Raw genomic sequence first — 8,412 nt, 5'->3', positions numbered from 1 at the left:
TGGCCCGAAGGCCAAAGCTGTCAAAACATTCTGTTGCCTGAGAACACACTTCAAGGAAGTAGTGTGCATTCACAGCTCACCAGTCAAACAACATTAATAGCAGGTGATTTGCTGATGAGGCTCAGTCACACATTTGCTGGTTTTGCAAGTTCTTTGACACCACCTTTTGGATATGGGACAGTTTAAGTTGTTGTTCGGCTATGACACCCTCTGATGGGATGCTTCTAATGTCACCTGTGATTATTATGGATGTGATAACCATAAATAACAAGAATTGTTTTGATGCGTTACCTCTCATTTTGATGGTGCTCACTCAAGTTTATTCTCCTCTTTTTGTCCATCTTGCTTTGAATTAAATAAACAGATAACCAGGGGAAGTTGGCAGAGATACATATGTATATATAGAGAGAGAAGGATGCGGTAAATTACATTGTCAATTCAAACCCTGCCAGTAATGCATCTCATTGAGTCTATGTAGCCGTCACCCTGAAAACTCAGTTATCTGTGTCACTGCAGCCAGCAGAGAAGAGCTGCCATGTTAACAGCACTGCAAAAAGCAGCTAAAGTTTAGCCAACATGCCCTGAGCCACAGCGAGAGAGCAGACACGGCGGAGAGGAGGACATGAAAAATTAATCTTTGACTTGTGAGTGTGTGTGTGTGTGTGTGTGTGCGCCTGCAGAGCTGTATCAGTTTAATTACAGCCAGCACCCAGGCCTCCATTCCGACACGGACTCTTTCCTACGTGAATTAAAGCACCCCTGAAACTCTCTCTCTCTCTCTCATACCACACACATTCTTTAATTGACATGCAGAAAATAAAAGTGCGGCACTACAGCACACACACTCCCCTGCTGAAGCTGTCATCCACCGTCCCCCCATCCTCCCAGCAGTCGGTCCTGTTCCTGTTCCTCGTCCTCCAAACTATTTGAAAATCAATTATCTCAACAAACCAGCTGTAAGGAGAGGCTGCCAGCCACTTACTCCTGAAGTGAATAACTTATTTGAAATTCATTATTGTGTCGAGCAGAGCGACAGGGTCCTCCAAGTCTCTGCAACCCCCCTTCCCTCTCTCTTTCTCTTTACATAAACTCCTGTCATGCAATTTTAACCAGCTGAGCGTCACGGACATCACAAACACACAGACACACAAACACGCACACAAACATACACACACACACACACACTTGATTGGGTCAGCTCATTTATTTATCAGATGCAAATCAGGGATGGCCCGGTGATGTTCCTCTGCTGCCTGCCTCTGCAATCATGAATATTGATGGTGAACGAAGAGCATACTGGGGAGGCTGCTTAGATGGAATTGAGTATATAGATTATGGTCTAGAGTCCATACATCCACAACTGAGTGGGCATGAGTTTAGATTTTAGCCTCTCTTTTGTGTTTTTTCCCCACATCCTTTTTACACAAACAAGATAGCAAAAAGCAATAAAATGCACTGTTTTATTCCCTGCATTTTTTTAAATAATGCAATTAATAAATAAAAATCATTTCCACAGTTCCATAAAATCAAAAATTTGACCATCCCAGATTTCTAATCCTATACATGTTGGCTGCAGTCTTTTATCATTAGTGCGTCCACTGATCAATTAATCAATCAATCTTTATTTATATAGCGTCTGTTACAATCAAAATCAAACCTAATGTAAAAAAAGGAATTAAGAAAAGATATAAATTATATGTGAAAAGACAGATCAGATCAGATAGTTCTTTCTTTCATGCAGGACTGCCCTCCTCACTGATATAAAGAGAGAATGAACAAGTGTGACAGGGTTGTCATGTATGTTACAGCCATGGCCGACATAGAGACATGAGGTGTCATATTCATAGATCTCTTTTTTCTGCCACCAGCTGGACTTCCCATCTCTCCCCTTTCCTGTCACACTTTATCCCTCATCCATCCTTTCCTCTGCATTGCTCCCTCCTTGATGACGGTGCATCTTTATGCCAGTTTCCTTAAAATTAAACACGGGAAAATTCTTCATGCAGTATCTGATAAACAGTAGGAAACTGTCTGGCAATCCAACAAAGAATATGAGAGACTCACTTTTGGCATTTCAGCGTGAATGCAGAGCCAACACAGATGAGCTCTGCTCAGTGAACGTGGCGTGTGAGCAAAACCTGTCAACAAATCAACATCTTCAGTCCTGCATCCGTGTCCATGCGCGAACAAACACCAAGTGCAGATATGAGAATCTGTTAGGATGCATAAAAAAAAGTCAAAACTGCAGAAATGCACCAGCTTAATTAGAGTTAATGAAAGGCTGTGGGTTATTTCTGTTTGAATATATATATATTTTTTTTTTTCTATAAAGGGAGTTCCCATTCCATCATCAGCCTGTCCCTCCCAGCTTCACACATCCCAACATGTCATTTCATTTCTTTCACAAGCTCAACAGCTCAGGAGTTACACTATCGGCAGATGCACGTACAGGTTTGTGAGCGTACAAGCACTTTGGCTGTGTGCATAAAAAGGTGTGTGTGTGTGTGTGTGTGTGTGTGTGGTGTGTGTGTGTGTGTGTGTGTGTGTGTGTGTGTGTGTGTGTGTGTGTGCACGTGACAGGCTTCAGGCAGGCCAGCAAGAGGAAATCAGTCAGCTAAGCATCAGAGTAAAATGGGTTGAAATTGGCCTCTCGACTGGCCTTAATCTTCCAATCATTACTAAAAACATGCCTAACGCACCACAAAATAACTCTACTGTCAAATAAACCACCAACTTTGTTTCTGAGCAACTGATGAGATACATTCACAGCAGACTGTTGTGTCGGGCAGTAAGTGCTGCGCGCATTTACTCCCAGTGTGTGTGTGTGTGTGTGTGTTGTGTGTGTGTGTGTGTTTGTGCGTGTGTGTGATTTCACACATATTTTGACGTGAGGTTTGCTTTGTTTGCAAGTTCAGTCACTGAAAATTTGGTTTGTTTGCATTGGCAGTGAGTGAGGGTCTGTCGCGATCAATGCCAAAACCATTATGGGACACGATTTAAAGGGAGCAGCCCCATTTCAGCAATTTGGCCGTGGCCGAGGCCTGCATATGGAATTAAATGATCAATAGCCTTGTAGCTTGATAGAGAGGAGTAAATTATATGATCAATGCTGTGTACAATGTCTCTCACTTCGTTAAGAGTGTCTCTTTGTGAGTGTGATTCTTTTTGTGTGTGTGTGCAAATCGATGTTAGCTGGCAAAAGGCTTGTGGACGAGCGGATATGCAATTTATTTTAGAAATAAAGGACTCATTTCCTCAGGCTGTTTGTATATTTTCACTTACTTTAGGCACACAATCCACTCAGATATGAGCGCAGGGCTCACGGGGTTATCAAATGGCAGACATGAAAATAGAATGAATGGGGAACAGGGGAGACGAGCTTAATTATTGATGTGTATCATGGTGCTTATAAACACACAACACATTGAGTCATCTTACTGGCTGTTCACCACCAATCACACAGTCTTATCGCTCACCAACAAGTACAGCGCTCATCTTCCATAAGGCATATATAATACATGTTCAGACGTACACGCTCACGTGGCGAGTGGTGCCATTAAAGGGAGACCAGTAGCTCCAGTATGACTTCCGAGACATGTACACCTTTATTCCAAATCTGTCCCTGTGAATGAGATCACAGCGCTCTCTGTCACTTTGGAAACGCCACCTGTGTGACTGGAAGTCTGAGCATGAGTGGCGTGTATCAGGGTGAGGGAATACCTCTCCTCATTGTAGGTTCATGGTCGTGTACGTGTCAGAAAACTCACCGGGAGACAGAGAGAGACAGGCTGATAGCCTGGCAGAGCGCCCTCGCTTTGAGCCTGATTTGTTTTTGTTTTTTCCTCGTCCCCATCTCTCACTGCCCCCCCCCCCCCCACATCCACCTCTACCACCATCACCACCACCACCTCTTCCTCTCCTGTCACATGCTAAAAGTTGAACCCGTCGAGGTTAACGATAAGCAAACGACACAAGGAGGTTGGGGTGGGGAGAGCGAGGAGTGGGTGGATGGATGGAGATGGGGACACTGGAAGGGAGGGGTGTGACACAAAGGAGAGCCTGTCACACTCACTTAGATGCTGAAATATTAAAGTGAGCAGTCAGGTTGTAATTTTCCAGAGAAAGCCGAGGGAAGAGGGGGATAAGTGAAGTGAGAGGAGGAGGAGGGAGGCCGGGGGACGAGTGATAGAGACACGGACGGGAAAAAAAGGTATCACCGCGGATCTCTCTTTCCTCTCGTCTTGGATGAGACACCGGCACACTTTTAATACCGGGACTTTAATTAGTTTGGCTTAATACAGTCTGACTTTCTCTGCTGCTCTTCTCTTCCAGACATGAATAATTCATTAGGAGCACTGCGGCGCTGGCTGACAGCAAGCCCGCCAAACTGCGACGTATCCATGGAAGAAGCCGACCAGAATAGATGGTCTCCAGCATCTGACAGCAGACTTTAGAAACCTCAAGACACTTGGTGGTCTGCATGTCATCTGTGGGGGTGTAGTTGGCTGGTTCCATCTCAAAGAATAAATCTTACATGAGACGTGGAAAACGAGTATTGTGTTGTTGTTGTTTTTAAAATTAAAGAATGAATCAGAATAACTGGAATAAAAGTGCCTCTGTTGATATGCTGTGTTTCCCAGATAAAAGTCAGAAACCACACGTTTTAGTTTTAGGAAAACTGGAAACAGCTCAGAACAAGATGAGCCGATTAGCCCACCATGCTAAAACATTGATTACGAGTTTTTTTCCTATATTTTATACATTCAGCTGCCCTTTGCGTTCCATAACCATAAGGTTAAAAATGACTGTGAACATCTTAGGGAAACCATTAACCACTGTGGTTTAAACAAACCATTTTAAATGCAGAGAAAGCACCTTATTTGTGTGTTTTAAAGGCCTATAAACAGTGTCAAGAGTATTTATACATCACTGTCTGCTTATAAGAAGCTTGATGGTCCGAAACTCATGCTGACTCCTCTTAGTAAAAGGAAGTTTAAGTGTATTTAATGGCTAGACAAGGTGAGGGTTTCTGGGCCAGGCTGAATTAGGCCATCCTCTTTGTCAGGCCCAGAGTCGTCACCGTTGCTGACCCTCAAGTATGCCCCCAAAAATAAACAAATACACAAAATGAAAGCCCGAGACAGGCATAAGCACACAGATGCAGGATGTTAGAAGTGTCACTATGCCTGCAGTCATCTTTCAGAGTCTGAAGAAGTTTTAATGAGTTTAGAATAAATAGAATTCCTACTTCTCCCCATCGTAGTTGCTCTCTTCCAGCTCTGTCTGTGTCTCTTTGTGTAACTTGTCTCCATTCCAATAGCAGCTCGCTTCAGCGATCACTGAGTCACATCTGAAATTGAATAGACGTGGCGTTCTGAGTCAGCCAGGACAGCGAGCCGAGTGCAGATTAGTCACCCTGGCGAGGTGTTGTCCTGTTGTCCTGGGACGATGACAGATCCATGAAACGAACAGGAGAGTGATGCACCGGGGGTGTCTGTCTGTCTCAACTGTGGGTTGCTGATACGCCTGACTGTGTGCGACCATGCTGCAGGAAGTGTGTGTGTGCATCTGTGTGTTGTTGTCTCAAGTTCTATAAAAAGACACGTCTAAATGGCTCTATCACAGGCAAATTAATTTGGAGAGGAGCTTGTTGTCTGCAGCTTTCAGAGAGAGCAGCCTGGCAACACACACTTGAATCTGGGCTACGGAAAGTTCAGTTTTCAAATACGGCAATAAAGTCATTTTCAGCACGACCTCGGACAGTTCCCTGTGCACCTCACTCAGTCATGAAGTGATCAATATGAAGTGATTAAAAGTGTCTTTGTGTATTCCAAGCTTCCCCCTCTGTCTACCAACGGGGCAACAACAACTTGTGTCAGAGTTGTGAGGCCTGTTTTAGAGCTTCCCAGTCAAACATGATCCGCTGCCACTAATCCTGTTTGTGAGTGGATTGGTCACTGTAATCCTTTCCACAACAAATAAGCTTCTCCAACACGTGGTGAAATCCACCCCCGACCAGGTTGAAATGGGCTCCTGTGGTATCGCTCAGTCAGAATCTGTCAACCAGTGATGCCTTCTTTATCAGACTCCTGGCAACTTTGTCATAAAACTGTTTTGCAAACATCTCCTGATATGTGTGGGCCCATTTTTCACTGTCAAAAACTGGAAATCTGCTGCGACGGATGTTTACCGGGTGACAGACTGCAAAAACAAAGACCTCATCCCTCAGGGGAATGCTGGCAAATAAGCCTGGTAGCTGGCTGAGATTTTTATATATAATATATATATATATTATATATATATATATATATATATATATATACCACACACATATATATATATATACACACACACTTATATATATATACACACACACACACACATTTTTTTTTTAAAATAACCCAATTAAATGTGATTTGTGATCTGTAAATAAATACGGCTCCCCGGTGGAAGTCTGGGATGGTTTGATGGACGTTTCATGTGCATATTTTGGGGGAAACTCAGATGAACAAAGAGAGAACGTTCACCCACAAACACCTCAGGCTGGAAAAAAGGAGCTTCTTGTTTTAAAGCAGCACCATGTCTCCCTCGTCTTTGTCAGTCACCGCCATTTTCTTAGGTAGTGACTCAACGTGCAACAATAAATGCAGCACTCAATATTCTATATGTTCTACAGTCCATCTTTAGTCGTCAATTGTTGAAAATAACTACCAGTCTCCCAAAACGCCTTTTTTCTTAATTTTCCTACAAACCTCCTGCCACCACATATTCACACATATAAATGTGGATTAGGCAGTCTGAGGCTAAATCAGGCAAAAAGATCGATTTTTATCTCCTTTGCCCTCCTTCTCCATCTATCCTGACTTAGACCTTTTCTCCCCCCCCCACCCCCCCTCTCATTGTGGACGGTGGTGAAATATCAGTATTGTTTACGTAGAAGATTAGGGCTGAATTGGGCAGAAGGCGGTTGTTCTGTGACGATGGAGATAAGATATGGGATGGCGGAGGTGGTGGTGGTGACAGCGGTGAGTGTGTGTGTGTGGGTGTGTGTATGCAGTGCTACTCTGCCTTATCTTGGCAGCAGGCGGAGCAGTCATATGAAGTTGTTCATTGTAATTACCCATGGCAAGAGTAGATTTCATAGGGAGATTTAGGAATAGAATAAAAGCAAAGGATAGGAAAGAAAAAAAGGGTGCAAGAGGAAGAGAAACGGCAGCGAAACATGACAAACGATCACCCCAACTCTTCCATGCTGTCCGCTTATAATTGTGAGTATTTCACACTCATCTCTGATATCTCAGTGTCCTGATGACCTTCTGGAAGTCTAACATCTTTGCCACTGTTCTAATAATCCATCTCGTGACTCATCTCCATCTTTCTGCTGTTATTCAATCAGTGATATTTTCTCTCTGCACGTCTTTGCTCTCCACTGTAATTATCTTCCTGAGAGTGTCAGGTGCAGCCGAGCAGATATTCATCTTCAAATGAAAAACCCATCCAGAATATAAAATGAAAATACACATTAAGTCATTTATTTTAATAAATAACTTAATATAATGGATTTTTAATGCATACAATGCAACAACAACCTGGACATTCAGAAATATAGACAGTTCCAGTATTTATCCAGCCAGTTATGACTTTAAATAAAGAAACTGGACTTTTCAGATGCTCAGTTGCTAAACAGAGGAATTTACATGTTCCCACTGTGTCTGTTTTTGTGGTTATTTTGGGAAATCAACTTGCATCTGTTTAGTTTTAAGAGTAATTAATTAATTGCCAGACTATTGTATGTTTTTATAGGCATTAACTGATTAAATACATATTCTAAAATATCTGTCACACTCTCAAGATTGAACAGCAGATTAATGTCAGCTTGCTCTGAGCAGCTTTCTCTGAGACAAACAGCACATTTATATTATGTTTCCATTATATTCTTTCAGTAAAGCTTAATTTTGAAAAACATATTGATGTAAATCACCTGGATTCACACCATTAATCTGTTAACCTCACATTATTCCTAATCAGTCAGTGCAGCAGGAACACACTGGACAGGTCGATCGTGCAGGAAACACACAGCGTTCCCTCATACACACCAAGAGCCTCTGATCAATCTAATGTGCCTATTGTAGACTGTGAGAAGAACCAGGACAGCCTGAAGCCCTCCTGCTGCACAGGAGAAATTAAAAGTAGGAAAATATGATGCAGGTCCAACCCTTTGAAGTGGCAGTTGAGGGAGTCAAAGAGCTTCATCAACTTGGTGGAAACAGTTGTGCTGATGAAATAACAGGAAAACTGGACACATGATTTAAAAACTCTATATATAAAGCTGCTTTTGACCTGGAAAATAATGTTTTTTTTAAATAAAGGCAAGGACTGCACACTTTTCCCCAGAAACTTTGAAAGTACTTG

The 8,412-nt window shown here is 42.6% G+C and overlaps 1 long non-coding RNA gene across 1 annotated transcript; it reads right to left on the bottom strand.

Annotated features, from left to right (window-relative positions):
* Window positions 1-1,189: 1,189 nt before the first annotated feature.
* LOC130533901 (uncharacterized) lies at window positions 1,190-5,491 on the bottom strand. The gene is made up of 3 exons (XR_008952708.1): window positions 5,249-5,491; window positions 2,065-2,213; window positions 1,190-1,972 (listed from the first exon to the last, which is right to left on the bottom strand). It is a non-coding gene; the product is annotated as an uncharacterized LOC130533901 (long non-coding RNA).
* Between the last annotated feature and the right edge of the window lie 2,921 nt (window positions 5,492-8,412).

The sequence above is a fragment of the Takifugu flavidus genome, chromosome 11, assembly GCF_003711565.1.
Source record: "Takifugu flavidus isolate HTHZ2018 chromosome 11, ASM371156v2, whole genome shotgun sequence".
Taxonomy (NCBI): Eukaryota; Metazoa; Chordata; class Actinopteri; order Tetraodontiformes; family Tetraodontidae; genus Takifugu; species Takifugu flavidus.
Note: the sequence above shows the minus strand (reverse complement) of the source record. Positions and strands in the feature narration are given on the sequence as shown.